The 22,936-nt window shown below is 43.6% G+C and overlaps 1 protein-coding gene across 7 annotated transcripts in view; it reads right to left on the reverse strand.

The window, feature by feature from the left end:
* Window positions 1-5,630, reverse strand: part of ZDHHC21 (zinc finger DHHC-type palmitoyltransferase 21) — a 117,775-nt gene extending 112,145 nt beyond the window's left edge. For 4 of the 7 annotated variants that reach the window (XR_007924083.2, XM_051857808.2, XM_008254680.4 and 1 more), the window contains exon 1: window positions 5,423-5,630. The gene's annotated coding sequence lies outside the window, so the exon portion shown is untranslated. Of the gene's footprint in view, window positions 1-2,977; window positions 3,167-4,638; window positions 4,761-5,422 lie in introns of all 7 variants that reach the window. The other 3 variants (XM_051857814.2, XM_070052334.1, XM_070052335.1) reach the window with 2 other exon arrangements.
* Window positions 5,631-22,936: the final 17,306 nt, after the last annotated feature.

Below are 22,936 nucleotides of genomic sequence, written 5' to 3' on the forward strand. Positions count from 1 at the left end.
TCGAAAATGGTGACACCAAAGGGGAATGAAGGGAGGAAGAGGAAGGGAAACTTGAAAGTGAGTTTTACTTCCAGTTTCAGAAACTCAAGAACTAAATAAATTTTCCAGTTTCCCATCGCTAAAAGTTACAATGCAATTTTCCTTTATCTCACACTAAAGTCTGTAAACTCCTTGTCAGAGGAAAACTTTTATTACTATGTATAGCCCTCGGACTAAGATCATGCCATAAGCATGGAGGAAAGATGCATTTCTACATGTTGCCCTCGGATCTCTTACATAAAAATCATCAAAATAGAGATCTGACCTAAACTAAAGTGACTGAGTTACAGTCTCTTAACCAAGCTTCTTTCACATCACAGCGGAAGGACGATGGACTAAGGAATAAAGCATAGAAGAGAATCAGAACTGAATCTCGGAAACTAATGAAGAAGGTACAAGCAAAGCAGGAAGTGCTGCATCAGTTGGTGACCTCTCCAGGAAGATTTTGTGAAGTTGTGGGTGGACAAAGGATCAAAGCATAGCAGCCTTACACCATCAGTATTTTCAAGAATCTACTCTGTAGAATGAGCCTTTAAATCATCACATTCTATGCGAAACCAAACATAAACAATCTCTCTTCACAAAAACTTGCCCTTAGGTGCAAAGTGAACATGGATGACGAATCAATGTAAACACTGCATCTCTATTAACGTTTCACTATAGTGATACACTTCATCAGGCTCCTAACAAAAAGTGGGAATGACTTGGAAGGTGTCGGGCAATATGATTTAGAAGCCATGAGGTACTGTTTCAGTCAGAATGAAAAGTCTATGTTATAATTTTCATTTAAGGCAGTAGGAATGTAGGAAAAGGGACAAAAAAAATCAAGGTTAAATGTAGGGTACGGACAGGTGACAAAAATCTTTGCTCTGAAAGCAGCAAGAGAAAAAGGAAAAGCCCTAAATAGAGAGGCTGATGAGACTTTCCCTGGGTGTGAATCAGCAGGCTCTTCTAACAAAGAAGATAAACTGGCGTCTTACCTTCTTATATCTACTGTACCATGACAGAAGAGGACAGAAGGGACAGAGACTAAATTGGTTTGGTTTTTTTTTTTTTTTCAGCACCATGCACCAAAGCAGGTATGATTTAAGAATACTAACACTGACGGTCGGCACTGTGGCGTAACAGGCTACACTTCCACCTACGGTGTCGGCATTCCATATGGGCACCAGTTCTAGTCCCAGCTGCTTCTTTTCTGATCCAGCTCTCTGCTCATGGCCTGGGAAAGCAGAAGATGACCCAAGTACTTGGGCCCCTGCACCTGTGTGGGAAATGTGGAAGAAGCTCCTGGCTTGTGGCTTCACATTGGCCCAGCTCTGGCCATTACAGCCATTTGGGAAGTGAAACAGCGGATGGAAGATCTTTCTATCTCTCCCTCTGCCTGTTAACTCAGACTCTCAAATAAATTTTTTTAAAAAACTTAAAAAATATATTAACACTAGATGAAAAGTCTTTCCTCGTGTACTTGCTAGAGCTGAAAATTCCACAGTAAAAAGAAAAAGCCATTCAGTCTATAATTATGGCTTAAAATTAGAAGCTTGGTTGAGATCACCCTTGAGCATTTCAAGTTAGAATTAAAAGAGAATTAATCAGTGATTGGTAAAATACTAATTTTTAACCAACCTGCTCCTTTGTGGAAGGAGCAGCCTACTGGTAAAGTGCACAGATACCTAGTCAGCATCTGAAATGGGGAAGGTACATCTACTTTGAGGAAAAACAGGACAGGGGAAAAGAGGCCCAACAGGCAGAAGACAAACTCTGAAAGTGTCCCATTTTGATCTGGGTAGATCTAAAGAGGGAAACAAGTAAATAAACAAACAATTGTTACACTGAGGCGGTTTTGAGCAGGTAGTTGCTAATAAGCATGGAGCTGCTCCACATGTCTATGAAAACATACTTCTTAAACTAGGCTAATTAACTTACCAGGGATTCTAAACCAACAAGTCACAATAAAAAAGACTGGCGTTTTTCCTTCTACTCTTGTATCTCACCTTAATTTTTTGATTCAAACTACTTCAAACACTTTCAAGTTTAATAATGGGTATATCCACACTGACTATTCTACTAATGCTAACCTGCCTTTTTTTTTTTTTTTTAAGGTATATTTTAGTTTTTTTTGGAAAGGCAGAGTTTCAGACAGAGAGAGGGAGAGAGAGAGAGAGGTTTTCCATCCACTCATTCACTTCCCAGGTGGCCACAATGGCCAGAGCTAGGCCAATCCGAAGCCAGGAGCCAGAAGCTTCTCCCCAAGTCTCCCATATGGGTGCAGAGGCCCAAGCATTCAAATTTTCCACTGCTTTCTCAGGAACACGAGCAGGGAGCTGGATTGGAAGAGTAGCAGATGGGACATGAGGACATGAACTGGTGCCCATACGGGATGCCAAAATCACAGGCAGCAGCCTTACCTGCTACACCACAATGCCAGCCCCTAAACTGCCTTTTAATACCAAGCACGTTTGTAAAAGTTAAATCTGAATCCTAATGTTATACTAAGCCAATATAAAATCTATATCCCTTAATATGAAAATAAAAGTGGATTTAAAGAACAATCTCTTGACAATAAAAACAGCTCTCCGTCTTCCCTGTCATGCCTAGCAGTACTGATTCTGCCATCATATAGCCTACCACGCTGAACAAATCTCACTGACTCATACACAATTAAAATTCCAGAAAACAAAGCTGCGTGGAGATATTACTAGACTTCTCAATTACTTTCTTCACTTCACCATGGCATTATTTTATTCATGTGCTTTTCCACAGGTTCTGAATCAGACACTATGAATTAAATCAGGCAGTGGGCAAAGCAGCAACAATTATATGATTCACTGATAACTTCTTGTCTTAAAACTACCTGTTACGCTGACAATCATATGTATGCATTTTCAGATGCTTAAATTTCTCGAAGTAGGGGCAGACATTTGGCCTGGCAGACACTCACGTCCTATATGGAGTGCTTGCCTCCCGTCCTGGCTGGACTCTCTTCCAGCTTCCTGCTTATGCACACCCTAGGAGGCAGCAGGAAATGCTTCAAGTACTTGAGCCCCTGCCACCCAGGTGGGAGACCTGAATCAAGTTCTAGGCTCCTGGCTTCAGCCTTGCCTGGACCAGCTCAGGCCATTGTGGGCACCTGAAAAGTGAATAAACAGATGAGAAACAGATGAGACCCCCTGTAGTCTCTCTCTCTCAAATTAATAATTTTTAAATTTATTTTATTAAGTAAAGAAGACCAGATAGGTAATGCAACACAGGTCTCATTTTCTTTAAAATGTGTTCTACTTCATTTACTCCAAAAATATTTATTCCTAAAATATGTGAAATTAAACAGAAATCTCAACAATCTGAAGGCATCTAATAAAATTCTACTGTTTTGCATCCAAAATGATTAATTCTGGAATTTATCAGTTCTGGCACTACACCAAAAACAGTTTTGGAATTCTACACTTTTTTAGTTACATTTTACCAACAGTTTGTGAGATAAATGCCTTAAATGTATCCTCAACATGTTAAAGGGTCTTATATTTACAATCATAGCATTTGCCAGGTAAGCACGGAAAACCTAAAATAAGCCTGCCATCGGATCAGCGCGGTGCGCCGGCCGCAGCGCGCCGGCTGCAGCGGCCATTGGAGGGTGAACCAACGGCAAAGGAAGACCTTTCTCTCTGTCTCTCTCTCTCACTGTCCACTCTGCCTGTCAAAAAAAAAAAAAAAAAATGTACTGACTCCCTAGTTGTGTAGATGAGAAATCACCATGGTCACAGTCCTGCTCCTGACCCCACAGCTGGAGAGGGCCAGCAACGAGACCAACATGTAATTTGTCTTTCAACATCAAATTTTACTTGGTTCTTTCCAATTTATTTCTCCCTTCATCTCTTCATCAAAAACCATTTTTCAGGGCCAGCACTGTGGCACAGTGGGTAAAGCTGCTGCCTGCAGTACCAGCATCCCATGTGGGTGCCGGTTCGAGTCCTGGCTGCTCCACTTCCGATCCAGCTCTCTGCTATGGCCTGGGAAAGCGGCAGAAGAGGGCCCAAGTCCTTGGGCCCCTGCACCCATGTGGGAGACCTAGAAGCAGCTCCCGGCTTCGGATCGGCACTGTGACGGCCCTTGCAGCCATTTGGGGAGTGAACCAATGAATGGAAGACCTCTTTCTCTCTCCCTCTCCCTCTCCACCCACCCTCCATCCCTCCCTCCCTCCAGCCTCCCTGCCTCTCTCTGTGTAACTCTGCCTTTCAAATAAATAAATCTTTAAAAACTTTTTTTTGCTATTAGGAGCACAACCAAGGCAAAATAGAGTACCTCTCCAAATTTTATCCTTAAAATGCATAGACTCTATTATAGAGTTGGGAGAACTTGATGAGCTATGACACCAAAAGCCTCTTAGCCCAAGAATGACACATACTGAGCAGTCATCAAATGGTAACTATTATAATTACTATGATTTTTACCACAGGAAGGTAGTGATTTTTTTTTTTAAGTGCACATTAGCATGGTCCATCGAGGTCCTATCTGACACATCTTCTTAACTTGCACTTAATTATTAGTCCTCTTCACTTTAGGCTGTAACTTTACACTATAATTCATGGACCCACCCCCACTGACCTTGATCTTTTTTTCCTCTTGCACTTTAATGGACTGCTATATATTGCAATATCTTCACGTAATAATTGTCGGGTCCTCTTGACCCTGGAGATACAGACTCTCTCCGCCGACTCACAAGGGATCTAAAATGTGACCCAAATACAATTTGAGGAAGACCATGATTTAAACGGTCTCTCCAGCTGAAAGCCAGCGACCCACTGTAGTGAATGGTAACAGGTGCAAACTGCTGCCATCCATAAACCCGTTTCTGGAAACCCCTCTTCGATCTGGGGGAGGGGTGGGAGAAGGTCAATAAGGGAACAAACTATTTCTCCTGCTGCTAGTCCCCCCCGCAGCTTCACACCCAGTCTGTGAATGAATGAAACGCTCCTAACACAGAAAACCGGCATCGCGGCGCACCTCTCCCTGCCGCAGGGTGTAAAGAGAAAAACTGTAGTTTGCAGGCGAGAAACTCGGGACGCCAACTGGTTTGTTTTTGTTTCTACTGCCCCAAATCATCAGGGCTAGAGCAGGAGCCCCATCCACCAGCAGTGGGAGGGGCACTTGGCGGGTGGCTGAGGTCCGGCAGGGGATGCTCTGGGAAAGGCCAGGCCCAGGGGGAGGAGGATACCGCGGAGCCCCGGGGTTCCGAGCCCAGGCGGGGGCAGGTGCAGGATCGCGGTTAGGTGAGCACCCCGCGGAAGGCTTTAGGACAGGTGAGGGCGGCCGGACGCCGAGGAGCAGCGGGCCGGCCTGGCTGGGGCTGCGGGGGCGGCCGCTTCGCCCCACGCCCGCACACACTCACCGGGGCCGGCTGGCTCCGCTCTCGCCGCCGCTGCTGCCGCGACCGCCAGCGGCTCTTCGCCCTCCTCCTTTGCCGCCGCCGCCCAAGCCGGGCCGCGCTCCCCTTCCGCTTCCGGGAGCCCGAGCGCCAGGACCGGCCGAGTAGCTGTCCGCATGCCCGCGCGCCCGCGCGCGGAGGGTTTGGCTGCCGCCGTCGGCCTCTCCGCTTCGCGCCCGGGAGCGGCGATGGGAGCCGCCGAGGGCCGAAAGACCAGAAATCGCGCCGTGGCCCCCATGCCGCAAGCCCCACGGGTCCTCCATCACTGGAACGTTCACACCTGGCGCGCCGCGGCGCCCCCGCCCGCCCTGGCTCCGCTTGGGCTGGCCTTCTCCTTGTCCCACATCCCGACCGTGCCCTTGTCCGGAGGGGCCACAGAGGGGCCTTGTGTCAAGAGTGCCTGTGCGGTGCGTCTCCTTCCTTCAGGGCATATGGCCTTTCGACCCGCTTTGCTTCTGCACGCCCAGTGGTACCTTGCTTCAAAACGCTGTCTGTAGCCTCAGCAGCCTCTGGCGACTTGTCAGAGATGTACAATCCCAGGCCTTCTGAATGGGTATCGGCATTTTAGCAAGTTCTCTGTGTGATTCCTACGGGCATACTGTAAAGACTGAAAAGCACCGCACGGTAGAGTGCCGTCTTGCCCATTTGAGACCCTCAATTGGGACACGACATCCATCCAAGATTTTTAATAGTTCTTTTGGCAGCCTAAATCCGTACCCAAACAAGCTTTACTGGTATTTCGGGAGAACTTCAAAAGTTGTCAGCCTTCCCGTCCCTGCAACCTAGGAAAAACACTGACTCAACAATGCAAAGAATCCACCTCCCATCCTGTTTGGGTATCTTCACCAAACACCAGAGATAAACTGAAACCATTCCCACCGCACCCCAGCTGTACATGGTAATGCGTAGCTAGATCTTTCTGTGCCGCCTGCCTCAGGAGGAGGCTGTGAAGGGAAGAAATAATACCTGCTGTGTAAAATCTGTGCTCTTCCTTGTAACAAGGAATCAAAAGCTCTCCACAACTGGATCCCTACCAATCTCCCCAGTCTTAGCCCCTACTAACCTGGTTCATCTCCCCATTCTAGAATGCCCCCTGTTTTTCTCTCAGGTCGTCTTAATCCTACCCTGATTTGAGAGTCATCTGAAATCTTCTCAGCCCAGAGTTCTCACCACTGCACGGTGCATAGCACTCACTGGGGCTTGTTTAGGGTCCTATGTTACCTTGTTTTGCAAGGGGCTTCAAAATGTGTTTCATCCTGGTTTCTGAGCTAACTGCAAAGACCTTGGGACCTTGAACATTAGGTTTGCGATTATCAAAGCAGATCCCCAGATCAGGGGCATCAGCCTCACCTGGGAACTTATGAGTAACTCATGTTCTCCAGTCTCATCCCAAATCTGTATTTAAACATTTTAGAAGTGGAATTCAGCAACCCATATTCTGATAAGTCTTCTTGGTGGGTCTAATGTACACGCAAATCCTAGAATTTCCAAGCTATACTGTTGTATCCTGAAGGAAGCCAACATCAGAAATTGACTATTTCAAGTTTCATTACCTTTCCCCCCATTCTTACATAGCTAAGTTGGAATGCACAATTGCTTTTGGGAGCATTTGACTTCATAATGCATCTGCTGTAGCAGGATTTTTGTAACTTGGTTTGTTTGAAAGGAAAAAATACAGATGAGTCATACTGAAGGAAGAATAAGCATGTAGAATTCCTTCTCCCAAATCCATATACCTAGGTTGAATATTGTTTGGCACTTGCTTCAATAGGGAGTAATTTTTGTCAGATGGTCCCAAGCGCCAAAATGAGAATAGTTCATAGGCACATGTTCACAGGCATGACAGTGGAGAGTATACATGTTTTTCATTCCTTTTTTTGTGAGTTAATGTGTGTTTTAGCCAAATCAGTTCCACAGAGAATTATCTAGGAAGGGCATTGAAAGAGAGATGTAGGAGGGCAAACATTCTCAAAATCATGAGCCTTTTGAGAATGGGCAGTTACAAGTTCTCATAGAAGCCCTGTGTATCCCCTACACTGAAAGTCAAGTTATATAGTTCTGTCATTCATGGTAAATGATTTGCATTGATATACTCAGACACCTGTGTCACAATGAGGGTGTAGAGAAGATACCATATCAGGTCATTTTTTGAAGACTTTTTCTATTTACTGTAAGGATGGAAAGAAGACGCATGTCATGCACTAGTCTATCCTTACAGAATTCTGGTCTACTTCACTGGCCTGCGATGGACTAAAGCATGATTATTAATCAACTTTGTATTTATTTGGGATTTCAGAAGTAGACAAATAGCATTTTCTGCCACTGCCGACGTATCTCCGAACAAAGGCACAATCAAAGCATTTATGTGGATAGACTCAGCCAACTACAGTGCTGCTCTGCTGTGACTACAGAGGACTGGATGTTACTGCAATTTCCAAAAGTCAGTGCAGTCCAGAATTTAATCAGTACTGGCTAATAGCCCTTGGCAGCTTTGGGTGGATGGCGTTCTCCACCTGCCCAGCTGGGTACCATGCCCTAAGCACCCACATTTGATGCACATTCATGATTTCTTGGTTGCTTATAGTCATCCCCCCATCTGTTTGAGTGGCATGGTGCCCATTCCACAACAGTCTAATACTCTAGAAGTTGATCTCAACTTCTTTTGGGTAGCACATTTCTATGAGCATCTGATAAAAACTGTGGATCTTCTTCCCGGCAAAGTGCACACACACACACAAATATATAAACATGTTCATATATATATATACATATAACATATATATATTTCTGTAAAGTTTCCCCAGCTGCCTTCCCTTCCCACACCTCCAGAGGATGGTGATGAAACCATGAACACCAGACTAAGAACTTTCCCTAGAGAGGAAGTGAATTTATTTTATTGTTTTCAAAAATTGAGGAAAATTCTCAGCAACCACTGCCTGCTTAGGAGACAAAACAAAAGCAATGCTAAGTAGCATTAAAAGCAAAGTGCTTTGGGACTGCTAAAGGAGTTACTGCTTTCAACAAGCTGGATCAAGTTTGCTTCATGGAGAAAAGTTCTCGAGTTAGGCACATGAGAATAGGATTTTGATTGGGACATGAGAAGTTCTAGGATAGGAGGGAAGTATGGGCAAGAGCATGAGGGCATGAAAGTGCCAAGATTCCTCTGGCGTGGCTCACATGTACTGTATGTGGAGAGATGGAGAGGGACATAGAAAGAAATGGACAAAGTATGCTAAGCCTCAAAAATCAGGTTTTTCCAATGAGGAGCACTTAAACTTTTATAGAAGGGTAATGACCTGCTGTGACCTGGAGACAACTCCATTAGTGAGAGCAGTGGCATCATCAAAAGGCTGCGTGGAGGGGCACTGTAGAAGGTTCTGTATATCCTTAATTGTAACCTGTTGCTGAAGCTGCATCGCTTCCCCTTTGATTTTTTAAACGCTGCTTGTTGTTTGCTCTAGAAGTGTCTATTAAATCAAGATGAACTTAAGATTCCAACAGTTGGTAATGTCCAGTGGGGAAACGTATCCTGATGAATATTCAGGCAAGTTTGGTAACCAGGACAATGAAAAAGTTAAAACTCATTTGGGATTGAAAGAGTGAAAATCAGCTAGAACTGAAAAGAGAAAGGAATCCCTGCCACTGATCAGGCTAGGAAGACAGATTCAGATGAAGCCAGCTGTGAAGTTAATAGTAAATCTTGTTTCTGTCAAGGTCATGCAGCAGTTGTAAAATGCTGTAATAACCCCTCCCTTGAGTGATTAGTGACTTCTTACCAATCACGCTCCAGAAGCTTGCTATTTTCATTTTTTACTGATATTCCCAATTGCTCAGTCATCTTCACCTCATGAAAGCATCCAGTGCCTAGTTAATTCCCTGTTTCTCCTAATCCCACCTCAAAGCAACAACCAGGGGTGGGCATTCGGCACCCTTGGCACACCTGCACACCATACTAGAGTGCCTGGATGTGAGTCCTAGCTCTACTCCAGATGCCAGCTATCTATTAATGTGCATCCTGGGAGGCAGCAGTGATAGCCCAAGTAGTTGGGTTTCTGTCACCCACATGGGAGATCTGGATCAAGTTCTTGGCTTCCTTCTTCAGCCTGGCTCAGCTCTGGCAGCTTTGCAGACATTTGGGGAATGAAACAGTGGTGGAAGATCTCTTTCTAGATATCTGTCTTTAAAATAAAATTTAAAAATAAAATATATTTTCAAAAATTAAAGCAAGAATCAATCAAAAATTGATGCCTGCTTTCCTTAGAGCCTCATTCACAAAAGATACCTTTCTGTTCCCTCTTGTCCAGGAGTGCCCTCCCCTGCTGCAAGGCAATCAATCTCATTTTGTCAGACTACAGGCTTGTTTCTGGTAGTCTCTCACTTATTAGGTTTTAGCAATCTATGTAATGCTGAAATCCTCCCATTGGCAGGACTCAGTCATGGTTCTCCAGGAAGAGGCTCCCTCTCTGTGTCAATGGCACAGTCAAGTACCTGCCATTCCCAGTAATAAGCTCAGCAGGCTGGTGCCGCGGCTCACTAGGCTAATCCTCCACCTGCTGCGCCGGCACACCGGGTTCTAGTCCCGGTCGGGGTGCCAGATTCTGTCCCGGTTGCCCCTCTTCCAGGCCAGCTCTCTGCTGTGGCCTGGTAGTGCAGTGGAGGATGGCCCAAGTGCTTGGGTCCTGCACATGCATGGGAGACCAGGAGAAGCACCTGGCTCCTGCCTTTGGATCAGCGCGGTCAGCTGGCCGCAGCACGCCAGCCGCGGCGGACATTGGAGGGTGAACCAACAGCAAAAGGAAGACCTTTCTCTCTGTCTCTCTCTTACTGTCCACTCTGCCTGTAAAAAAAAAAAAAAATTCCTGCTTTGGTGAAATGTAAAAAACCTATTTTTCTTAAATAGGGCAATTTTGGTCATGCCAGCTTTTTTGCATAAAGGACAGAAGTTGAGTGAGATTTCCATTAGGAAATTTCATTGTAAAGAAAACAGCAGAAAGAGACAAATGTTGTAGCAATAGATAAAGTGAGATTGAGCTAGGGAAGCAAGCTTAAGTTTGTGATGTGGGAGCTGGCGTTGTGGCATAGCAGGTGAAGTAAAGCTGCCATCTGATCCCCATATGGGTGCCGGTTCGGTCCAGGCTGTTCTATTTCTGATCCAGCTTCCTGCTAGTGTGCCTGGGAAAGCAGTGGAAGATGGCCCAAGTGTACCTGTTACCGGAAAAATGCAGGGTTCTTGTCTTTGCGCAAGAAAGAATTCAGGCATGAGATAGAGTAGTAGAAAGTAAAAGGTAGCAAAGTTTATTAGGGTAGGGACATCCGCAAGAACGGATGGGCACCTCTCCAGACAGGACCTGAGAGAGTGCCCAGTCGCTCGGACTTCAGGTTGGGGGGAGCGAGGTTACATGGTTGAGTAGAGAGATTACACCTGGCCAGGCAGGCGGACGACTCAGCAGAGAGGCAGAGGGCTGGTTGAGGCCGGGGTGGGGGGTTGGGGGGAGCAGGGGTTGAGGAGATGGATCTTTCTTCCCCACCTCTGCTCCTCTTGGAACAAAGGGCTTTTTGGATGTAAACAGAAAAACTTCTGAGTTTTCCCCTGAAGGTATTAGACAGGAGGAAAGCTAGCTGGCGCCATGCCATCCTGAGCGTAGAGGAAGGGTGAGCAAGACCCCCTGGAGAATGGGGATCCAGAGCAGGGTATTTGAAATGCAGATACTGGGCTGCATCTGGGAGATTGTGGAAGATTTGTAGGGCAGAAGGGGCAGGAACCTCCACCTGGCAGGTTATCAGGTAGAAGGGGGCAGGGCAGGATGCGAATACCAGGCTGCCCCTGAAACACTGTCAGGATGACTTTGAGATGCAGATGTATATGCTGGACATATGGCCTGTTACACATGTATAAGCTCATATCTGACTTCCTACCTAACACACCCACATGAGAGACACTGAATATGCTTCTGGCTCCTAGCTTTGGATGGGCCTGGCTCTGGCTATTGTTGCCATTTGGGTAATGAGCCTACGGATGGAAGATAAGATAGATAAGATTTCTCTGTCTCTCTGTCTCTGTCTCTGTCTCTCTCTCACTCTCTCTCTCTCTGTAACTCTGTCTTTTAAAATAAATAAGTCTTAAAACACACACACACACACAACTAGGGCAGATCATTCCTGTGCCCTTTAAAAAAAAAAGAGTGCATTAGGTCATCAAGGAAAGGACATAGTAAAGAGAAGAGAGATAAGGACAGAATCTTTCGAAACAACTATAGTACTTTTAAGGATCCAATAGGAAAAAAAAAATGATTCATAGCATCTAGATGTTCCCATTACTTCCAAGTCAATAAATCCAGCCCTGTTCTCTTTTGAGCTCCAGACCCATAAATTCTAGGAGAAACCCTACCTGTATGCTTTTTGAGGATTCCTGTGGATGCAGAGCCTTTGGAATTAGCTATGAAAACTACTAGAAAGTACCAATGTTCTTAGAAAAGGCAGGTCAAGGCTCCCTCCCTCATTTCCTCTAAGATACTGCTTATTATTTCACACAGGCACAATCAAGAACAGCCTGCCAACTTCTAGACCAATGCCCTGTCTATTGTTAATCTGCTTGCCCTTTAAATGTGTATAGCCCCATTAATACCTTACAGAGAACTCTGTCACACTGTACTCAGATAAGTAAGGCAAAGGAGGCTGTAAATGGTTTCACTATTGGCCCACAATTTCTGGTACAGGAAGAATGGGTGATAAAAAGGATCAGAAATCTCTGCTTTATAAGAGAGGTTATCAAGGTCCCATCTGCAGGGATTTGGTTATAAGATCAAAGGCCTTATCTCTGTTCCTGCCCATTCTGACACATGAAAATACCAACTTGAGGGTCTAGGATGCTTTGAATAGGGGGTCACACATTCTGTAAAGGATCAAATGGGAATAGTTTTGGAATTGTGGGCCTAAAAGTTTTTGTTGCTGCAATTCTTCCCTGCCATTATACAGCCAAACTCCCTTAAACAATATGCAAATGAATGGGCAGGGCTATACAACGATAAAATTTTACGTACACAAGCAAGCAGCAGGCCTATTTAGGGCCGCCATATGTCAGTTTGAAAATCTCTGCCTTGCAGATGATTGGGAACTCGACCTCAGAAAAGAATACAGAAAAGAAAGACTGCCTGTCCTCATATTTAAAAGGAAGGATAATATAATAGTGCTTATCATAGACTATATAAGGATTTAAGCAATCAATATACATCAAGCACTTAGACCTGGATCTGGCTTAAGAAATGACTCAGCACCTGTTATTACTGTTATCTACAGGAAGAAGGCTAAAAACAGTGTAAATAACATCTAAATAGGACTTAAACATTGCTTTGGTTAAGAAATAAGAGTACATCAAACCCTTTCACTGGATTTTTATGTCTTGCTGTCCCCCAAATTTCTACCTCATTAACATTTTTTAAAAGATTTATTTTATTTATTTGAAAGTCAGAGTTACACAGAGAGAGGAGAGGCAGAGAGAGAAAGAGAGGTCTTCCATACACTGGTTCACTCCCCAATTGGCCACAACAGCCAGAGCTGTACCAATCCAAAGCCAGGAGCCAGAGCTTCTTCCAGGTCTCCCACATGGGTGCAGAGGCCCAAAGACTTGGGCCATCTTCTACTGCTATCCCAGACCATAGCAGAGAGCTGGATTGGAAAAGGATTAGCCAAGACTAGAACCAGTGCCCATATGGGATGCTGGTGCTTCAGGCCAGGGCTTTAACCTGCTGCGCCACAGCACTGGCCCCAGCCTCATTGAAATTAAAAAAAAAAAAAATTCCTAGAACAGAACCAGTCTTGTTTGTACTTGCCTTTCCATTGCTTCCCATAATGCCAGATCCATCATAGGTGTTCAGGGGTTGGCTGAAATAATGAATGATGAAACTAGAAAGTACAAAGGAAGGAGCAGAGTGCAAGCCCTTAGGGAAGGGACTAGGTCTGGTCTTCATCCACTGCTGACACTGAAGGATTTGCAGAAGTTAAGGGAGAGGAGTCTCTAGATGAGGTACAGGCAAGGAGAAAAAGGTTGATCATGAGGTTTAAGAAAAGACCATTGGATTTTGACTAGAGTGTTCCTGGGGAACTCAGAGTGAACTTTTACTACTTGGCCCCTTAAAGAGAGAGTAAGTTATCTGGGAACAGAGGAAGTAGGATGAGATGATTGCTGCAAGAAGTTGGTAATAAAAGGAGTTGTTTGCTTCCAGTTTGTATTTTAGAATGAGGAAGCCTGGGTTTGTCTCCAACACAAGGTGACAAAAAGAGAAGAGAAAGATAGAATTAGGAACTTAAAGTATGGAGCCAGAATACCAGTAGAATGAAAAGTCCAAATAGGAGCATTGTTTTTTGCTAGAATACATAATTACTAAATCCCAAAGGCAGAAGCAAAAGAGCTAGAATCAAGTGGGAGGTTTTGAAGCAGAGAGGCAGAAAGTAGAGTTTAAAATTAATGGCGCCTGTCTTGTCTGTGTGGACATAAGAACAGCAAGTGCTGAGCCCACAGAAAGGGAAAGGAAAGAGGAGAATGCTCAGCTCCGGGAAAGGAGATGAAGGAGCTGCAAGGGACAGGTCTGAGCACTCAGGTGAGATAATGTGCACTTGGGAAACAGATCTGCGTGTCCTTTGAGGAAAATCCAGGTGCCAGAGGTCATAAAAAGAATTCCATCTTATACCTTCAAAACACAATGGAGAATTAACTTTTGTTGGTGTCCAAATATATTAATTCAGCAGACTTGCCTTGAGTTCCTGGTATCCACATCCAGTAGGGGTAGATGAAAACATTTTGGCTGCCTGGCATTTCACCTTTTGACACCCTCTAGTACCCTAGTAGACAGTTTCAGCCGTAGCTGGTAAAAATATGGTTGACAGGGATACAACAGCAAGCGGAGATGCCTCAGGAAATTCTATAAGTAATATGGGCTGGACTGCCGTGATGAAGAACACCCCGAGGAAGGCCATCACAACTGAGGAATTCAGTGGAGTCAATGGTCAAAGAGTGAGAAGGCACTGACCGCATTTTGAATGTACTAAGTCCTTGAATATTATTATTAAGACTTTGAACATTACTTGCCAAACTGTCACAGGCACACATTTCTGTTGGTCTCCTTATTCTTGGCTGTCTTAGTCAAGGAGTAACAATCATTGTAACTACGTTAGAAAAACAAAAGGTCACTCCCAAGTGCCCCCTGGTTCTAGCAAGCAACCCCCTTGTTCACACCTCCTTCTCTTATGCCACTTTCTGCTATCTTGGAAGAACCTGAGACTAGGACTGTGTGGAATCATGTGGACCAATAATAATATGGGGTCATCTTGAGGTTAACAAAGTCCTGCACCCAGTAATCAACCCCAGGCCTGATTTGTGAAAGTGAGCATCTGAGAGACTCTTTCCTCGAGTGATATGATCATTGTTATGTTGTCATTAAGTAATTGCCCCAAGAACCACCAGCCGTCATTATGAAATCTTTTATAGTACGCTGCAAATATTAAAAGAGCATGTTAAAGTTACGTCATGTGCAGCAGCAGCTGTTGCTGTTTGATGGCGTCAGTATCAGAGAGTATACGGAAGTATCACACTACAACTCCCATGATCCCTGTTTCTTAGGGCTCCCTTAGAGCAAGACGCTGAGCCACAGTTTAACTCTTTAAGCACAGCAGGGAGCCACTGACTGAGCATGTATGCTTAACCAGGGTGGGTAGTTGATGATGGAGATGCCTCGTGGCACCATCATCAGACAGCTTTCTATTGTGGAAATGAGGGCAGAAAGACTTTATTTCTCCAGATGCCTAGCTTAGGAAAGAGGATTTCACCTGTCTTATCAAATCCAGTGTGCAGGAGTGCATCTGAGGGGCTTTATGACCTGTCTGGCTTGGCTGAGGCTGTGTCTCAAGTGGAATGGGCACTCTGGCAAGAAGGGACTTTTCTCCAAACTGCTGAGTGCAATATACCCAGCACTAACTTGAGAATGATTTGGGCTGTCCCTAAGTCCTGTTTGCCTCTCAAGATCTCCTCCATTGGCCCACCCCAACTTCCACCACTGTGCTTGAGAAAATTAGAGCCAGAAAGTGTCTGTCAAAATGCAAATACTGAGCTATTTTGGAAACTCTGTTCATCTTAGGAGTGATGGTAATATCATTATTCTTATTATGTAGAACATACTTTTTTCCTAGGAGATGCATGCTGGAGTATTAATGATAAAATGTCAGAATATGTGAAATTTATTTTCATGTGGTTCAACAGTATAAAAATATGTGTTGAATACATATTCACACATTCATATAAGTTGAGAGATAAAGCAAATATGGCAAAATGGAAACAATTGTATGAAGATGAAAAGTACGATATTCTCAGTACTAATTTTTTATTATTATATTTTATTTATTTATTTATTCATAATTTTATACAGAGAAAAAGAGAGCTCCCACCCATCAGTTCACTCCTCCAAATGCCTGCGATGGAGCCAGAAACTCACTTCTGTCTCTCACACGGGTAGCAGGCACCCAGCTACTTCATCACCTGTTGCTTCTCAGAGTCTACATTAGTAGGAAGCTAGAACTGGGAGTAGAACTGACATTTTAGCCCAGGCACTCCAATACAGGTTGTGGGCATTGCAAGAGACGTCTTAAGAGCTGTGCCATATGCCTACCCCTTGATCCCATATTTTTCAACTTGTTTGTATGTTTGAAAATATTCAAAAAGAAAAAAAGAAAAATTCATATTCCTAGGGATATCCTAAGCCCACTGAATCAGACTCCCTGGGTATAGAACCCAGAAGGAGGCATTGCTAATAAGCACTTGAAGCAAGTTGTAGACACAATAGTAGTTGACAGTCATTGAATTATAAAGTTAAATTGTAAATTTAAAGGAATAAGGGTAATACAAGTGATCAAAAGGGTAACTTGTTTGGGGAAGAGAAAGCAAATCCGTTAAAGACTTATATTTCCTCTGGACCAAAAAAATGCAATTGAGTTAACTGGGTAGGTGTAATGTTACTCCTTAATTGCAAAGAGCAGAAACCTAATGAACTTGGAAGAACGTTTTAGTGAAAGACAACAGGAGCACCAAGAAAGGTTAGGGGAGCTGCATAATATTTTCTTTAGAGAAGAAAGCTGAGCAAGTAATCAGAAACCTTGGGATTAGAATTCTTCACTGATCTCCCAGCTCCTCGTTATCTGACCTTGCAGCAAAATTACCTGTGAAGCTTGAAAAAAAAAGACATCCGTAATGACCAGTGTCTCCTGACACCCAACTACCCCTCAAGCCACTGGAACAGAACTTCTCTATTTTAAATGCTTCTAGACAATTCTAATATAGAAACACAGTTAGGAAACAGGTGCCTAGAGAATGCACCTCTAACTCTTCAGCCACACACAGCCTGTCTTCACAAAGGCAGAAGCCTGTCATCGCCATTTTGGTACCCAAATGAGCAAGCACAGTGTCTTACACTTAATAGACCCAAATAAATGTTAGCTGACTTAATACATCAGTAGGCTAGAGAAATGAGTAGATTTGAATTAGGAACTCTGGGAAGTTGTCAACAATTGTAATATCCTTCAATCAAACAAGCAAAGGGAAGGGAACCTGAAGGTGAGATCAGAGGCAGAAAGAAGCAAAAGTTGATGCCAAAGAAAATTCCACCTGCTTTACAGTTTTCCTTAGAGCTATGCCAGGACTTACACTTTCCTTTGAGGATCAGCAGGAAAATGGGGTGTAGAGACTCTTACACTAATATCTTCATCTTTGTAGCCTCTTCAATTACTGTGTTCTCGTGTTCCCCCAAAGTACCAAGACATTACTTCTCTCAAAGATGCTATTCAATCATATGGGCCCTAGGGCTCTTGCAAGGGGCATCCTTTGAGTGTCTTACTTGAGCTGGAGTGTGAAATGGGCTGGTCTGTCCATTTAACTTGCCACCTAGTTCTTGGTTAAAGTTCGGGGAGGGAACAGGTTTCCTTTCTGTGATGTGATGACTTAGAAAACATACTTACTGGAAAGTCTTGTTCTTTGGCAATTGGGCATGAAAGAGGTGTGCTTCCCTTAGCTGGTAGACAAAAGGGGAAGCTGTGATAATTTCCTTGAGAAATATTAACCCAAGTCCCAACCCATGGGTGAGTCACTGATGATTGCTTCTTTTGGAGGAAAGGAGGAGGAACAAAGCCTACCAAGAGGCAGGAAAGTAATAGCACGAAAATCTGAGCACTCTTCCAGAATGTGGGTGGATTATGAAGCCTGGCTTTGGAAAACTAGTATTACAGGAAAGTCCATTCCTTTGCGCAGGGTGTTATTACTCACCCATTTCACCACTGCAAACTCCTGAGTATGAATATTAGATTTGACAATGTGAAGAAGACCCAGTGATGAGAATTTAAAATTCATTCTGTTTCCAATGTGGAAACCTGACTTTCCCAAGTTCCTGTTGGAGAAGGATTCATAAATCCCTTTATTATTTAATACATTCTGAATTGTGTTTCCTAGTATTATAATTCAAAGCATCCTCACTGGCATGGGCATGTGGCACATGCTGGGAAACCCACGTCTCATATCAGATTACTTGGGTTCGAGTCCTGGTACCACTTCCAATCCCAAGTTCCTGCTAATGCACAGTTTAGGAGGCAGCAGGGGATGGCTCAAAGTGCTTGGGGCCATGTCACCCACATGGGAGACCCAGTTTGAGTTCTGGGCTACTAGCTTCATCTTAACCCAGCTCTAGCCATTTCAGGCATTTGGGGAGTGAACCAGCAGATGGATCTTTCTCAGCTCAGTCACTCTCTCTGTGTCTCTCTTTCTCTCTTTCTCTACCTTTGAAATAAAATGAAATAGTAGGTTTTTTTAAAAAAAAATCAAGATATAAATTTTTTATTTATTAAATATAAATTTCCAAAGTACAGTTTATGGATTACAATGGCTTCCCCCCCCCATAATTTCCCTCCCACTCGCAACCCTCCCATCTCCCACTCCCTTTCCCATTCCATTCACATCAAGATTCATTTTCAATTAACTTTATATACAGAAGATTGATTTAGTATATATTAAGTAAAGATTTCAACAGTTTGCACCCACACAGAAACACAAAATGTAAAATACTGTTTGAGTACTAGTTATAGCATTACTTCACATTGGACAACACATTAAGGACAGATCCCACATGAGAAGTAAGTACACAGTGACTCCTGTTGTTGACTTAACAATTTGACACTCTTGTTTATGGCGTCAGTAATCTCCCTAGGCTCTAGTCATGAGTTGCCAAGGCTATGGAAGCCTTTTGAGTTTGCTGACTTCGATCTTATTCTGACAGGGTCATAGTTAAAGTGGAAGTTCTCTCCTCCCTTCAGACAAAGGTACCTCCTTCTTTGATGGCCCCGTTCTTTCTACTGGGATCTCACTCACAGAGATCTTTCATTTAGTGTTTGTTTTTTTTTTTTCTTTTTGGCCAGAGTGACTTGGTTTTCCATGCCTAAAATACTCTCATGGGCTCTTCAGCCAGATCTGCATGCCTTAAGGGCTGATTCTGAGGCCAGAGTGCTGTTTAGGACATCTGCCATTCTATGAGTCTGCTGTGTATCCCGCTTCTCATGATGGATCGTTCTCTCCCTTTTTAATTCTATCAGTTAGTATTAGCACACATTAGTCTTGTTTGTGTGATCCCTTTGACTCTTATACCTATCAGTGTGATCAATTGTGAACTGAAATTGATCACTTGGACTAGTAAGATGGCATTGGTACCTGCCACCTTGATGGGATTGTATTGGAATCCCCTAGCATGATTCTAACTCCACCATTTGGGGCAAGTCCGATTGAGCATGTCCCAAATTGTACATCTCCTCCCTCTCTTATTCCCACTCTTATATTTAACAGGGATCACTTTTCAGTTAAAATTTAAACACCTAAGAATCATTGTGTGTTAATTACAGAGTTCAACCAATAGTACTAGAACAAAACAAAGAAAAAATTCTAAAAGGAATAAAGTATTAAGTTGTTCATCAACAGGACAAGGGCTGATCAAGTCACTGTTTCTCATAATGTCCATTTCACTTCAACAGGTTTCCCCTTTGGTGCTCAGTTAGTTGTCGCCGATCAGGGAGAACATATGATATTTGTCCCTTTGGGACCGGCTTAATTCACTCAGCATAATGTTTTCCAGATTCCTCCATTTTGTTGCATTCCCTCCAACAGTGGGTTAGTGTCCCTTTTTCTCCACATCCTCTCCAGCATCTATTGTTGGTAGATTTCTGAATGTGAGCCATTCTAACCAGGGTGAGGTGAAACCTCATTGTGGTTGTTTTTTGTTTTTTTTTTTTTTGTTTTGTTTTGTTTTTTTTTTTTTTTGACAGGCAGAGTGGACAGTGAGAGAGAGAGACAGAGAGAAAGGTCTTCCTTTGCCGCTGGTTCACCCTCCAATGGCCGCCACGGCCGGCGCACTGTGGCTGGCGCACCGCGCTGATCTGATAGCAGGAGCCAGGTGCTTATCCTGGTCTCCCATGGGGTGCAGGGCCCAAGCACTTGGGCCATCCTCCACTGCACTCCCTGGCCACAGCAGAGAGCTGGCCTGGAAGAGGGGCAACCAGGACAGGATCCTGTGTGCTGGTGCTGCAATGTGGAGGATTAGCCTATTGAGCCGCGGCACCAGCTCATTGTGGTTTTGATTTGCATTTCCCTGATTGCTAGTGATCTTGAACATTTTTTCATGTGTCTGTTAGCTATTTGGATATAAATTTTAAAAAGACATCCTCACTGATGTAGGTGCCTTAAAACAGACACTGATAATGAATTTGGAAGAAGGAAAACATTATAGCATGAATCAGGTGTCTGATCAATATATACATTTTTATGTGTATATATTGTAATGCATATATTTATATGTATTATGTATGTGCATATATATATATATATTTCTATATTTGCTGTTTTGCAAAAAGAGAGGCTTAGTCAGAAACAGCTTAAGCTTTGGAGTCATTCTGCTTTTGCTACTTCCAATCAATGATACTCAGGGAAGGTGGTTTATTTATGTGAGCCTTAGCATCCTCATCTGTACAATGTTAGAGTACTGTATTCCCTACTTCATATGATTTTATGAGGAAGAAATGAAATGCTGTACACAAAGTGCTGGGCACAGGGACTGACACGTGGTACACCTTCAGTGTATAATATCTACTAATCATTCCACACATGCAAAGGCTATTTAATGAGAAACTTCTCTGTGCTGCACCCTTTCCTAGGCATGGATTAAAAATGGTGAAAGAAACCCCAGCATGAGCCCTGCTCTCATGAAGCTTACGTGATTATTGATGACACAAGGGTCTGATTAGGAACTGAGGTGTGCTATGAAGCAAAGGTACGCAGCTCCATGAAAGTATGGAAGAGGTGAACCTGAGCTATCTGAGGTTAAGGAAGGCCGCACAGGGGAAGTGGTGTCTGAGCTTGTTGGGGGAGGGGGGTGGAGAGATCATCATTCTAGTCGACAGAGCAAAGTAAGTGGGAAACAGAAAATGTAGTCACTTGTCCCTGAATGTTAGGCTTCTAAAAGCAGGGGTTATATTCAAACAGTCATATGCTGACTTATTTGTATTCTTTGTTCCCAGCACAGTGACCCGGCTCATCCTAGACAGCCAATAAATATTTGTGGATTGAAAGAATGAAGCTCTCTGACTCTCACTTTCCTTGTCACATAAAAAATGAATATGCTATGTCTACTTTCTAGGAGATAAGGGATCTAAAAACACCTGAATACACAGTAAGGGCTAATTGGCAGCTTTTATTGTTGTTACTATTACTATTGACTTATAATTTGCATATCTTACTTTGCTACTACATTGTAAGCCTCAGGTGGCTGGAAATGTATTCTCTTTATCTAAATATACTAAGATTCTTAGCACAATGTCTTGCACAGTCTACATTTTCTATAAACATTCAGAGAAAAAATTACCTTCTTAATTAGGAGTTACATTGAATGGTTAAAAGGACTACGTGCATCACCTTGGTGGAGGATTATAATTCCAGACTCCTTTGGAATCAGATTTGCTGGGGCAGGTGTCTGGAGTAGCAGCTTAAGTTGCAGCTTGGGATACCTGCATCCCCTATCAGAGTTCCAGCTCCACTTTCGATTCTATTTTCCTGCTAATGCAGGTTCTCAAAGGCAGCAGATGACATCTCAAGTGCTGAGTGCTTGGGTTGAGCCCAGATTGAGTTCTGGGCTCCTTGCTTCAACATGGCCCAGCCCTGGCTGTTGTAGGCATTTAGGGAGTGAACAAGTGGATGCAAGATCTGTCTCTGCCTTTCAACTAAATTGAGAATAAATAAATAAATATTTTTAAAAGAAAGAAATCAAATTTCTAGTTGACTTGGTATGGTCAAATTAAATGATTAGTAGGATAAAAATGCTTCTGTGTTACTTCCAAGTAAATCTTTAAGAAAGAGTTCATGAAGTTACCTCCCTTTGTCTCATACAGGAAGGACATCATTATTCCAGAAAGTGGCTGCTCCAGTCCAGTGCATGTCCTAGAGTCTGTGGAGGAGAGAAAAGCTGATGAGCGACAGTGTGTAACCAGTAAAGAGTATCAACCTTTGGTGTTAGGCATCCCCATCCCCAAAAATGGATACATTGAGAAATGAATGATCAAAACTAGGTCAACTAGTTGCTCTAGGGAATACTTAATGCTAGCTGCTTAGCATAAAGATAAAATATATAGGGAAAACCTATAAAACCTGTTGTAAAAACAAACCAGCATCTTTGGTGGAGAACAAAAAGGAAAACTGCTGCAGAAGACATCATAGACATATGTAATTTAAAGTGCGTAAGTTTGAGGTAGGCAATATGGCAGTGGTTTAAGCACATTCCGTGAGAGTGCCTGATTCAAAGTCTGGCTACTCTGCACTTCTAGACCAGCTCTCTGCTAATGCACCTGGGAAGTAGCAGATGATGGGCTAAGTACTTGGGTTCCTGCCACCCATGTGGGAGACCAGTATGGAGTTTCTGGCTTCTGGCTTCAGTTTGGCCCAGCCATGGCAGGCATTTGAGTGAACCGATTGATGGAAGATTTCTCTCAATCTCTCTTTGTGTGTGTGTGTATGAGAGAGAGAGAGGACAGACCTTCTGTCTCCATCACTCTGCCTTTCAAATAAATAAATAAATACTTTTTTTTAGAAAAAGTGTACGGCTTTATGGGCAGCTTTTTGGTAAAATGGCTAAGGCAATGCTTGGGATGCCAACATTCCATGTTGGGGTGCCTGGACTGGAGTCTCAGCTCCACTTTCAATCCAGACTTTCTGTTAATGGGCACCCTGGGAGGCTGCAGGTGATGACTCAAATACCTGGGTCCCTCCCACCCAAGTAGAATACCCATATTGTGTTCCCAGCTATTAGCTTTGGCCTGGCCCTGTCCCAGCTATTATAGCCATTCGGGAAGAGAAGCATCAGGTAGGAAATCTCCCTGTCTGTCTTTTGGTCTCTCTGCTTTAAAATGAATAAA

This window comes from Oryctolagus cuniculus, chromosome 1 (genome assembly GCF_964237555.1).
Source record: "Oryctolagus cuniculus chromosome 1, mOryCun1.1, whole genome shotgun sequence".
Taxonomy (NCBI): domain Eukaryota; kingdom Metazoa; phylum Chordata; class Mammalia; order Lagomorpha; family Leporidae; genus Oryctolagus; species Oryctolagus cuniculus.